Below are 13,008 nucleotides of genomic sequence, written 5' to 3' on the forward strand. Positions count from 1 at the left end.
CCCGTATGTACGTATGTGGCCGTATTTACTTTCTTGCAACATGGCTGATGTACGTACATGTACATGCTACGTGCGCGCCTCTACTACGACACGTGCGCGCCTCTACTACGACACGTGCCCTTCCTTACACGGCCACGGTTCATCGCTGCAGCCTGCAGACAGACCGATCTTATGTGCGTACATGTTCGCGACCAGAATGACAACGCTATGTACGCTTCGACCAGGTGGGTCCCGACTGTCAGGCACTTCCTTGCGTGCGAAGATGTAGCTGGTGGATCCCACCAGTCAGGGGGACGAATCTTTTTTTTTGCCCGTAATATGGACGCACTTCCTTGCGTGCGAAGATGTAGCTGGTGGGTCCCAGCAGTCAGGGGGAGAAAACATTATTTTTAGGGTAAAAAGGATGCAGTTGCATGCATGCGTCCATGGGCATGGTGTGTCCCAACTATCAGCCTCTCACGTACAGTCATCTTCCGATGACTCTCGGTTGCTGACCACGTTGACCACACCGTGCCGAGCGCACCAAGGCCGGTGGATGACGGCGAGGCCCCAGACTGGAATGACCCGAAGATGGGGAAGACGCGGCAGTGGAGTCGCAGATGGAGAGGAGTGGGAAACTTGACTAGTTCAGGTGCGTGGCAGCACTGCCGCGGTGCCGCCCACGGGAGACAGGAGCAAGAACAAAGGTTGAAGAAGGAGCACGACTGTTGGATTAACATCCAACGGTCCAGCTGCTAGAATCATTTGTTGTTTAAGATGATAAAGCCCTGCGTACACGTCCGCTTAGTAGGCCCACAAGTCAGCCACCAAATCTGACGGGTCCCGGCTGTCAACGGGAGGAATAATTTTTTCGCATAACAAGGAGCCACTTCATTCCGTGCGAAGATACAGCCGGTGGGTCCCAGCTGTCAGGGGGAGGAAACAACTTAATAAGGAGGAACTTTCCTTGCGTGCGCCCATGGACCTTGATGGACGACGGCGAGGTCCCAGACTGGAACGACCCGGAGATGGGGAAGACGCGGCAGTGGAGTCGCAGACGGAGATGATTGGGAAATTTGACTGGTTCGGGTGCGGGGTGGGCCTACACTCGGCAGAGAATAACAGGAGGTGCGGAGTGGAGGGATGGCCTGGCCGTCGGCGGGGTAGCGTTTTGCTGAGGCACACAAAACAAGTCCGCTGGATGCCGGAGGCTGGAGCAGGCGGTCCCAGCAGCGCTGGGGGAAGAAGACGAGAGATTGAAGAAGAATGCCGGCGGTTGGATGTAAATCCAACTTCTTGTTAGGCTTCGACCTACTGGCCTACATGTCAGCCAGTCCATTTGTTTTTTAGTCCATTTGGTGGGCTGGGTGAAACAATGATGTCGCATCTATGCAGCCCGTTTATATATATGGTAGAATTTGAAGCCCATTTGCATTTTTCTCGAAATCCGCGGACTTGCTAGGCTGGGTGAAAATATCATGTTGGGCTGTACGGAGATATGTTATAAAAACATAAACACATGATTGCACGTCTATTACTGCATTGGTTAGTAAAATCTTTGCAAGCTTATGTACGCAATCACTAGGAGTTAACTTGCCAAGTTATATATAAACAATTATTATTATTATTTTGTAAGAACTTTCAACTTATGAAATAAAATATCATTTTAATTTGATGAGTTAATAGGATGTGGGGTATTATTATTTTTTAGGCTACACGTGGGACAGTTGAGTTAGTTCTAGGGAAAAGTACTAGGAGAAAACTCAGTTTACATCGAAAAATAAAGTGGGAGAAAATTCAGATATAGGATTTGAAAACAAAAAATAAAGGAAGTGGGAAGGTCTATAAAATGGTTGGACGAATGACAGGTTTAACGGAACCTTATGTTGTTTCTATTATATATATATGTAATAAAATAAGATATAAATATAGGTTCAGTTTTGCATTCTTATAGAAAACATAGGTTCAGTTTTGCATTCTTATAGAAAAATAGAACTCAGCTGTGCGTCGTCTTGAAGAAACAAACATAAGTTGGGCTGCTGATGTTATAGAAAAGCTAGGTTGGGAGGCCCAGAGGCCGCTTGATACCTGCTGGATCCAAAACGTTGAAACATGTCGTGGGCTGCCATGTTAAACAACAAAACCTAGGCCATGGGCCCGGGATTGCCAGCGTCTCGACGAACAATTGTCTCTCGATTCCTCTTGTTTTGCCGACCATGTTGGGAACGACAAACGGCGGCGCCGCGGCGAGAGCACCAAGGCGGAGGATGACGTCGAGACCTCGGACCGAACGAACCGGAGCGGGGGAAGATGCAGGCGGAGGGAAGTACAAGGGTTGACTTGTTCGGCTGCAGGGTGGGCCGGTGGAGTTGCCGCCGCCGGACAATGTGTGGGAGTAGAGGGATGGCCAGCCGCTGTATAGGAAGAGGACGAAAGATTGAACAAAATAAAGAACTACAAATGGATAGGTGGTTGGTCCCATATGTCTGTGTACGAGACCTGCTGAGTCCACCTGAGAAGGGGAATATGTTGGCAGGAAGGAGATTCAAAGCACGGCAGCCGAGTGAACTAGTTTTTTTAAACAGACAAGTGAACTAGTTACATACATAAGCAAATAGCCACTAAAAAAGCAAACAGGTTAATGCGTTCTTAAAAGAAATATTTCGGACAAAACTGATAATTACGACACATAGGCTAATGCATGAAACACTCAGATGATAAAGGTGCTTATAAACAGATAAAGTACAACATCTAGACCTTCTTGGCAAGCTTGATCATGACGCTGCGGCTGTCCGTGTACTCGTCGGTTACGGGAAGCAGACACGCCCTCATGTCCAAGATCCGCCTGTACATGTCGTAGCATGCGTATGCGTCCTTGGCCGCGTAGGTTATGTAGGCTAGATTCAGAGGTACCTCCCACGTGTTCAGGTCCTTGGTATCGTTGTCTTCTTTCATGTTGGCGTATCAAGGGTCGATGATGGTCTCGGCGAGGTCAATCACAGAGTCCTTCTCCTGCCCGTTGCGGATGATCTTGTATTGCTTCTGGATGTCGACAAGCTTGTTGCACCAGATGGCCGAATCATCGCGTTCTTCCTTCTCTCCCCCGTAGCGAAGGTGCAGTCGGCGCTGCCGATGAAACGGGCGAATGCTCCAGAACCTCTGATGGCCCTACAACAGTGGTAGACGAGAACCTCGTCCCGCACACATACCTGGGCGACGGCAATCCGGTGGTCCCTGTCAGGAGATGAATGGATGGGCACAAGGTCTACGTCCTGCGACCTTGTGCTTTCTCGTCCTGTAGGTACTGCTTGAACTCAGCGAGGCAGAGATTCATCGAGTCCGGATCGTTGGTGTACATCACATTCAACTTGGTGCAGCCATAGGACTGAATGGCGAACTCAAAGGGGAACTCCTTGCTGAAGTCCATATCCAGCAGGCTCACCCCTCGGATCGCCATTGGAGACTCTTCAAGTGAACGAGTGGGTAGGCAGCGGCAGCAGTTCATTTTTCAGCTCTTGGGGAACTGGATTCAACAGTAAACTGAGTGTGTTGTAACATCCCAAAATTCTAAATTTTGGAATGTTATAATAAATAGATAGATTTGATTGTTTGATTGATTGAGTGAAATTGAGTGGAATTCGAAACTTTTGAAAGTTAAATGAGAGGGAATAAAAGGACTTCCCAAACTTTCATTTTGCTTTTATGATCTCCATGCATTCAAATTCTTTTCATCACAAAACCCTGGAGAGAAGATGACATGACTTCTTCCATTTATTTAAATGACAAGGGGTGTTGAAAAATATTTGAATTTCATTTGAAAGTATTTTCCAATTCTGAAACTTTATGCAACTCAATGATTTTCACAAGAGAAGAGAAAATGACTTCTTCAAAACATATGAAATAGGAGTTGGGAGTTTCAAAGGATTAAATTCAAAGTCCCATTGAAATTATTTGTCCAATATTGGAGTTATTTGGGTTTTATTCAAATTATTTTTCTCCAAAAATAAAATATAAAGAAATTAGGGTAAAATGATTCCCTACATCAGAAAATTGGAGAGAAATAAATTTGAAATCATTTTGGTATTTTTAAAATGATTTTTATTGGATTTTATTAAGGCAGTAGCACTCTTTGCTTTATGTAAATTTGTGAGGATTTTATTTGACTTCACAAAAATGTCCATGTTGTTGGAATTTTTTTTCTGAAAATTTTGATATATTATAAGCCTATATAATATTCTTATTTTATTATGTTTTATTATTCCTTTAAAAAAATCCTCTGGACCGACCGGACCGGGCCGGCCCAGTTCGCCAGGCCACGGCCCAGCCGGCCCACGCCGCTTGTCCCCGAGCCCCGAGCAGGACTCCTCCCGCCGCACGCCGCCGCACCGCCTCGGCGTGCGTGCCCCAGCCGGACACCGCCGCCGCCTCCTCCTACCCGTCCTCCACGCCACCTTCTCGCCCCCCTCTTAAATAGCTCCGCCCCGACCCCCCTCTCTCTCTGCTCCCGCCGCCGCCCGCTCCCGCATAGCCGCCGCCGCCGACGAGATCCGCCGAGCTCCGCCGCCCGAAGCCACCACCGCTCGCCTGCGCCGCCGCCCGTGCCTTGCCCCGCGCCCGAGCCGCCGCGCCGGAGCCACGTCGCCGCCCCGCCCCTCGTCGCGAAGCCGAGCCACCGCGCCGGAGCTCGCCGTCGCCAGTGCCCCGCCTCGCCGGAGTTTCCCCGCCGGCGCCGGACCGTTGCTGAACCGGTATAACCCGCCGGTCCAATCCGGTTTTTTTTTCAAGTTCGGTTTTTTAAAAGAAAAACCCTAGCCTAGATCTGTTTTTTTAGGTTTTACTAAACAGCGAACATCCACTGTTTAGATCCTATAAACGAACGTTCACTATTTAGTTTTTTCTTTTTCTGTTATTTTCGGCCAGGGACCCATCTGTGATGATTTTATTTACAGTTTAGTCCCTGTTCTTCAAACGGTCACATCTTTTTACTCGTTTGTCCAAATCCAACGAAACCAACGCCCACTTCTTCGTTATGATCTCCTCTATCCAGTAAAACAACTTAAACATGTTTTTGAAAGTTTTAAAATTTGAATTCAAACAGATTTGTATTCCAAACTTCTTTTGTTCATAACTTAAGTTCCGTAACTCCGTTTGAGTTGATTCTTTTTGCAAAGCGAAGCTCTTGACCTAAACTTTCTGATAAGGCCAAATTCACATAATTTTGGTACTGTTAGAAATTGTTTTATGTTGCAAGAGTTATTTGCTTGGTTTTGATGCCGAAGTGTCTTCTTCGTTCTTCTTGATCTTTTGAGTGATTGCTTATGTGTGGTTACTATTGCTTGCTTACGATAGATTGACGGAGTGTGACGAGTAGATCTATCAAGAGTTTTGAGTGCGAATCATCTTCATCAACATTGCAGGCAAGTTCACACTTTGATCATACCTCTTTACTACCCAGTTTTATTGCATTAGATCAACCCTCAAACATTGCATGATTAGGATCTAATTAAATTGTGGGTATTGGGAAGTAGATGAGGTAGTACCTATTGCCCTGTTTATTATCAAACCTTTGGGAGTTACTTCTACGTTGCTATTATATTGCCATGCTATGCTCGTAGACGTGGATTGGGTTTGAGTGAAAATTCATGACAGATGTGAGATTGTTAATAATGGTTTACTTAAGGTGGCAACTAAAACTCACATCTGGGTGGATTGAGGTACCTGGGTATTCCAGGATTGCCTGTTTTTCTTTTGGACCGCCACCCAGGCTCAAAGGGATCATAAGATTATTCATGCTAGAAACTTCCGTGTGCAGCCGCAAGCTATTATGGGCTCTAGCATAGTTGATTAAGTTGTGTGAACTCTTACAGTGGTAGACTAGCAGATGTAGGGGAAAGTAGGTGTAACTGTCTACCCATACGTAAGGTGCAAACACTTCTGAAAGACTGTGTCTCGGTCATCCGTTACTCAAACACCATGTAGTGCGAGTAATCCAAGGGAGGAGATCGAGTCTTGTGGGGAAAAGCGCACAAACCTCTGCAGAGTGTACAAACTAATCATGATTAGCCGTGTCCCCGGTTATGGACATCTTGAGTATCTAGTTCTTGGATTATCCCGTTGATCTCATCATGTTACTTTAATTAATATTGTTGGGTTAATGATGATACTTAATTGGGATTGAGATGCTGTCAACCATCTCAATGTTTCACAACCACCATGATAGTTAAATAAAATTTATTCCTTTGAAGTAGGAAAAAATTGGCTTTTCGCAAAAACATTATAACCATAGAGCTTTTCCACCAGCCATATACGCATGTAGTGATAGCCTTTGTTCATCATTTCTCTATGGTGTGAATTCGCCAGCATATTCCATGTGCTGACCCATTTTCGGGCTGCAACGTTTCATGTTGCAGGATATCTTACGACGAGTAAGTGATTCGTTAGGGTTACGATTTCTACACTCAACTTTGCCGTTGGTGTTGATGGGAATCCACAACCTTGTTACTTCCGCTATTTGGATTGAGGTAATAGTATTTACGTTACTTTATACATGTGATTTACCTCTGTTATAAATCCTCGAGTACTGTGTGTGTCAGCATACCGATCCAGGGATGACACTTAAGCACATAGACTTGATCCATTCGGGTCGGGTCGCTACAAGATGGTATCAGAGCACATGTTGACTGTAGGACGTGACCCTAGAAACTGGCAAGCCCATAGGAAGGATTTTCTCTAAAACTTTTCTTTTCAAAAGAATCTTGTACCTCTCTTCTCTTCTGAGTTAATTCAAATATCCCCTTTAGTGAGACCATATCCCTTTTCCCTTTTGACCACACGAAGATTCGACTGATGAGGCCCCTCCAAGAAGTACAGGATATCGGACAACTAAAGACCATTTGGAATGAAGAGGATTTTACCGTGCATTATGATAATGGAAACTACAACGGTTGAAGACTCCGAAGACTGGGAGAATTTGAAGGCTCTGAAGAATTGCCAGATGTGTATGACCTAGGAAGGTTACCCTTATGGAACTTGGCAGACTATGGAAGCAGTCAATACTCGAGAGCAAGGTGAATCGGAGAAAGACCGGAACATGGAGCATTAGAACTCAAAGTTTTTCTTAAGAATACCCAAAGCCAGGAGATATCAGTTATGGAATGAAAGCTCATGGCAGTAACATGGGCATAAACACGGATACCCATGGTGTTATTACCCGTTTATGCTATTGTCGTCGTGCAGAGTTAAGCATGCAGATGCATGGAAGGATTGGATGGTAGAAAGCTGATGGATCACCTATCAGCAAGATGAAGTTTTAACTTTAGACCGGTGTATCACCAGTATCTGGAGTATTACATCAGGAAGTTTAAAGATGAACCTTCAGGAAGCAGTATTCGACAAGTAAGTGTTTCGTGCGGAACTCAAAACCCAGAAACTGAAAGTAGCCAGGCTGGGAAAGCAAAACCTCGATATAACGGAGACTCGTCAGGAACTGAAGGACAGTAGGATCAGGGTTCATGTCAAGGATGTTGAGACCCAGAAGTTGGAGCGCAACTCCAGAAATATTAAAGGACGTCACGAGAGACTTCGCGTCAATAGAGATGATTTGGCAAAAGAACTTGAGAAGGACAAGCATGATTAGAAGAAGCCATCGGAGACATTAACAAGACTTGAAGAGTTTGGCGACGTTGAAGACTTATTGACCTTTAGAAGACCAAACCCCTGTTATACCTACGTTAGATGCGACGCTTGTGAGCTGTCATTTGTTTGTTGTTTTTCCGACAGCCACAATAAAAATCTGTCTTTTCAAAATTTTGTTTGTATTGTGTGCATCCCTCTCGACCTCTCTTATCTCAACCCAAACCCATGGACCCAATAGAGGATGAATGGAGATGAGCTTGTATTTTCTGGACCGATGAGTCAATTGGAGACGGACCGATGGATTCAGAACATGGAGCATCACATGAAGAATAACCCTATAGTCGGAAAGGATATGACCCGGCATGCTCTTCAATGTTTTGAAAGAGGTGCTGCTACTTGGTGGAGGATGTACCAAACCACCAATGGATGGCAAGGAGTAACCACTTGGAAAGAATTTAAGTGGACTCTACAAAGATCTCGTCTTGTGTCCCAGAAATTGAAGCCTTATGGAAAGGATATGAAGAAACCTTGTGCATACAAGCCTTGTGGAGAAATAGGACACAACCATAAGGAACACAAGGATGAATGCCCAAATTGTGAAGGAAGTCACCCAGTTGAAGAATGCCCAACTAGGCAGATCACTTGTTTCTTGTGTGAAGGGACTACCCACTACCCTTCTCAGTGTCACATCTACCCCATGGTACAAAGGACCATCCAGCAGAAGAAATAAGCAATGAAAAGAGGCCTCATGAAAATTTTAGAGGAATCTGTGATGAAGGAAGAGGTGGAGGACACACCCAAAGAAGAACCAAATAAACCCTGCACCAAGTCATGCTATTCATGTGGAGAAGAAGGACACATCTCCCAAAATTGTCTGAATGGGGATTTAGTAGAATTCCCGACAGAGGAAGTAGAGTATGACCCACCGGAAATAGAAGCCCTGATTGGAACGGAAAAGTCTAGGAAGAGAAGTAGATTGGATCCCAGGAACAACCCAATTTCTACAAAGAAAGACCTGAGTCATATCACATGTTTCAGGTGCAAAAATTCAGGACACTACTTCAATGATTGCCCAAAAGGGAAGATGAGGACCCCAGGAGGCTATATAATCACAAGGAAACCCCGAGATATGTCAGAAGTAATATGTTTCCGTTGTGATGAAGCAGGGCACGTTGCTAGAGAATGCCCAAGGAGATGGAGACTTGTGATAATAGTTGAGTGCAACGAGAAATATAGTAGTAGTAGTGTGGACATTTCTTTTACTAGTGAGGTGTCGGATTGATGCATGTAATGGAATGCAGGAGATTGTAATAATTTGAGAATCAATAAAGTTAGCATCATTGGTATTGATTTGGATTTTATGAGTTGTTACTCTATGAAGAAAGATTTGACCATTTTCGAGGATATGAGAAATATGGTCTATGGAAGATTGTGCATTTTAAGGGTGGTAGTACCCTGTGAGGAAACTTGACCCTTGGAAAAGGTAATGATATTCCACGAAGTGGATTTCGAACAAAATAAGTATGAGTTTTATCTCGATATGTTGGATACCCCAAGAATATGAGGGTATGGAGTATTATTGGATGTAAAGCAGGTAGTCTATGAAATTGGAGACGGAGCATGTCTTCGTGTGTTCCCTCTGCGAGGAGTTAAACTATTTGGAGTTAAGGGAAAGTTAACCCCGAGATTTGTAGGACCATACCGAGTTTTGGAGCGTATGGGAGAAGTGGCCAACAAGTTGGAGTCACCCGAAGGACTGTTAGGAGTTCATGATGTGTTTCATCTTTCCCAGTTGAAGAAGTGCCATGCAGAGATGGCCAATATTCCCCTGTAAGGACGCTTGACCCTGGAAAGGATAATGATGTTCCACGAAGTGGAGTATGGACTTTATAAGTATAAGTGTTCTTTTATCTCGGTATGTGGGATATCCCCCGAGGACGAAGAGATGAATTACTATTGGATATAAAGGAGGTATGATGTTGGAAATATGGATCAATGAAAATTACATAATGAGTCTGAGTAATCATGTCCTAGTTTGGTGCCAATAGAAGGAAGGAAGACAGTACAATTGGATGGATTTTAAGTATGCTAGGAAGTTGGATGTTGGATTAAGGATCAGTTTCCCCAATGATGAGTTCAAGGTTTACCAGTGATGAGATGGGCCATAACCCACAGGCCCCAGGACCTGCCAAGAAACAAGCACATTCTTGCTGAAGGAAAAACCCTGGAAGAAGTTACGATTTTTTTTTGACAAACGATCTTATAGGAGTTACGCAAAACCTGAGGGTTGGCAAGGAATGATAGATGTTTGTTTGGCTTGCAGAATCCATGGATTTATCCGAACTTGGTTCGTCGACAAGAGAAATTCTGCAATGCTTGCGAGGTTGACCGAGTGTTAGAATGCGAGATTCGCTAAACCATATACAAGGTAATGATTTGGGTGCGGGGATGGCAAACTTGAGTGACTTACCTATAGTAGAGAGACGACGACCAAACCTTGTTTGAACCTTAGAATGGTATAAGAATGTTTCCCTTGTACACGGCAGTTGATGCCAATCGTAGGTTATACGGTGAGGATCAACCCAGACCCATTTTCCTGTAGGAGAAACCGTAAATTGTTGACCACCATGAGTTGTCGATAGTTGTTTAGTATTGGCGCTAGACCCGTCAGCTAAGAAGACCCAGTCATGGAATAACCTTACCAAGATGAAAGGACAGAAGTATTGAGGAAAAGGTTATGCCACTACCGGAAGAGCCCAGAGAAGGAATTTTCTCGAGAATTTGAGAAGACCGGCCCCGTCAAGAATAAGGATGGAGTATATGAGTATTGATGGGACCGTAACCATGCTTCTAAGGGTGGTAGCACCCCAGACCCCGGTGATGATCGATGGATTTTGAGAAGACCCCAAATCCTAACCGATTTCTTTCTAGCCTCTCCGAATCTCGAGGACGAGATTCATTTTAAGGGTGGTAGGTTTGTAACATCCCAAAATTCTAAATTTTGGAATGTTATAATAAATAAATAGATTTGATTGTTTGATTGATTGAGTGAAATTGAGTGGAATTCGAAACTTTTGAAAGTTAAATGAGAGGGAATAAAAGGACTTTCCCAAACTTTCATTTTGCTTTTATGATCTCCATGGATTCAAATTCTTTTCATCACAAAACCCTGGAGAGAAGATGACATGACTTCTTCCATTTATTTAAATGACAAGGGGTGTTGGAAAATATTTGAATTTCATTTGAAAATATTTTCCAATTCTGAAACTTTATGCAACTCAATGATTTTCACGAGAGAAGATCAAATGACTTCTTCAAAACATATGAAATAGGAGTTGGGAGTTTCAAAGGATTAAATTCAAAGTCCCATTGAAATTATTTGTACAATATTGGAGTTATTTGGGTTTTATTCAAATTATTTTTCTCCAAAAATAAAATATAAAGAAATTAGGGTAAAATGATTCCCTACATCAGAAAATTGGAGAGAAATAAATTTGAAATCATTTTGGTATTTTTAAAATGATTTTTATTGGATTTTATTAAGGCAGTAGCACTCTTTGCTTTATCTAAATTTGTGAGGATTTTATTTGACTTCACAAAAATGTCCATGTTGTTGGAAATTTTTTTCTGAAAATTTCGATATATTATAAGCCTATATAATATTCTTATTTTATTATGTTTTATTATTCCTTTAAAAAAATTCCTCTGGACCGACCGGACCGGGCCGGCCCAGTTCGCCAGGCCACGGCCCAGCCGTCCCACGCCGCTTGTCCCCGAGCCCCGAGCAGGACTCCTCCCGCCGCACGCCGCCGCACCGCCTCGGCGTGCGTGCCCCAGCCGGACACCGCCGCCGCCTCCTCCTACCCGTCCTCCACGCCACCTCCTCGCCCCCCTCTTAAATAGCTCCGCCCCGACCCCCCTCTCTCTCTCTGCTCCCGCCGCCGCCCGCTCCCGCATAGCCGCCGCCGCTGGCGAGATCCGCCGAGCTCCGCCGCCCGAAGCCACCACCGCTCGCCTGCGCCGCCGCCCGTGCCTTGCCCCGCGCCCGAGCCGCCGCGCCCGAGCCACGTCGCCGCCCCGCCCCTCGTCGCGAAGCCGAGCCACCGCGCCGGAGCTCGCCGTCGCCACTGCCCCGCCTCGCCGGAGTTTCCCCGCCGGCGCCGGACCGTTGCTGAACCGGTATAACCCGCCGGTCCAATCCGTTTTTTTTTCAAATTCGTTTTTTTTTTAAAAACCCTAGCCTAGATCTGTTTTTTTTAGGTTTTACTAAACAGTGAACATCCACTGTTTAGATCCTATAAACGAACGTTCACTATTTAGTTTTTTCTTTTTCTGCTATTTTCGGCCAGGGACCCATCTGTGATGATTTTATTTACAGTTTAGTCCCTGTTCTTCAAACGGTCACATCTTTTTACTCGTTTGTCCAAATCCAACGAAACCAACGCCCACTTCTTCGTTATGATATCCTCTATCCAGTAAAACAACTTAAACATGTTTTTGAAAGTTTTAAAATTTGAATTCAAACAGATTTGTATTCCAAACTTCTTTTGTTCATAACTTAAGTTCCGTAACTCCGTTTGAGTTGATTCTTTTTGCAAAGCGAAGCTCTTGACCTAAACTTTCTGATAAGGCCAAATTCACATAATTTTGGTACTGTTAGAAATTTTTTTATGTTGCAAGAGTTATTTGCTTGGTTTTGATGCCGAAGTGTCTTCTTCGTTCTTCTCGATCTTTTGAGTGATTGCTTATGTGTGGTTACTATTGCTTGCTTATGATAGATTGACGGAGTGTGACGAGTAGATCTATCAAGAGTTTTGAGTGCGAATCATCTTCATCAACATTGCAGGCAAGTTCACACTTTGATCATACCTCTTTACTACCCAGTTTTATTGCATTAGATCAACCCTCAAACATTGCATGATTAGGATCTAATTAAATTGTGGGTATTGGGAAGTAGATGAGGTAGTACCTATTGCCCTGTTTATTATCAAACCTTTGGGAGTTACTTCTACGTTGCTATTATATTGCCATGCTATGCTCGTAGACGTGGATTGGGTTTGAGTGAAAATTCATGACAGATGTGAGATTGTTAATAATGGTTTACTTAAGGTGGCAACTAAAACTCACATCTGGGTGGATTGAGGTACCTGGGTATTCCAGGATTGCCTGTTTTTCTTTTGGACCGCCACCCAGGCTCAAAGGGATCATAAGATTATTCATGCTAGAAACTTCCGTGTGCAGCCGCAAGCTATTATGGGCTCTAGCATAGTTGATTAAGTTGTGTGAACTCTTACAGTGGTAGACTAGCAGATGTAGGGGAAAGTAGGTGTAACTGTCTACCCATACGTAAGGTGCAAACACTTCTGAAAGACTGTGTCTCGGTCATCCGTTACT

Source organism: Triticum aestivum, chromosome 4D (assembly GCF_018294505.1).
Source record: "Triticum aestivum cultivar Chinese Spring chromosome 4D, IWGSC CS RefSeq v2.1, whole genome shotgun sequence".
NCBI classification, from domain to species: Eukaryota; Viridiplantae; Streptophyta; class Magnoliopsida; order Poales; family Poaceae; genus Triticum; species Triticum aestivum.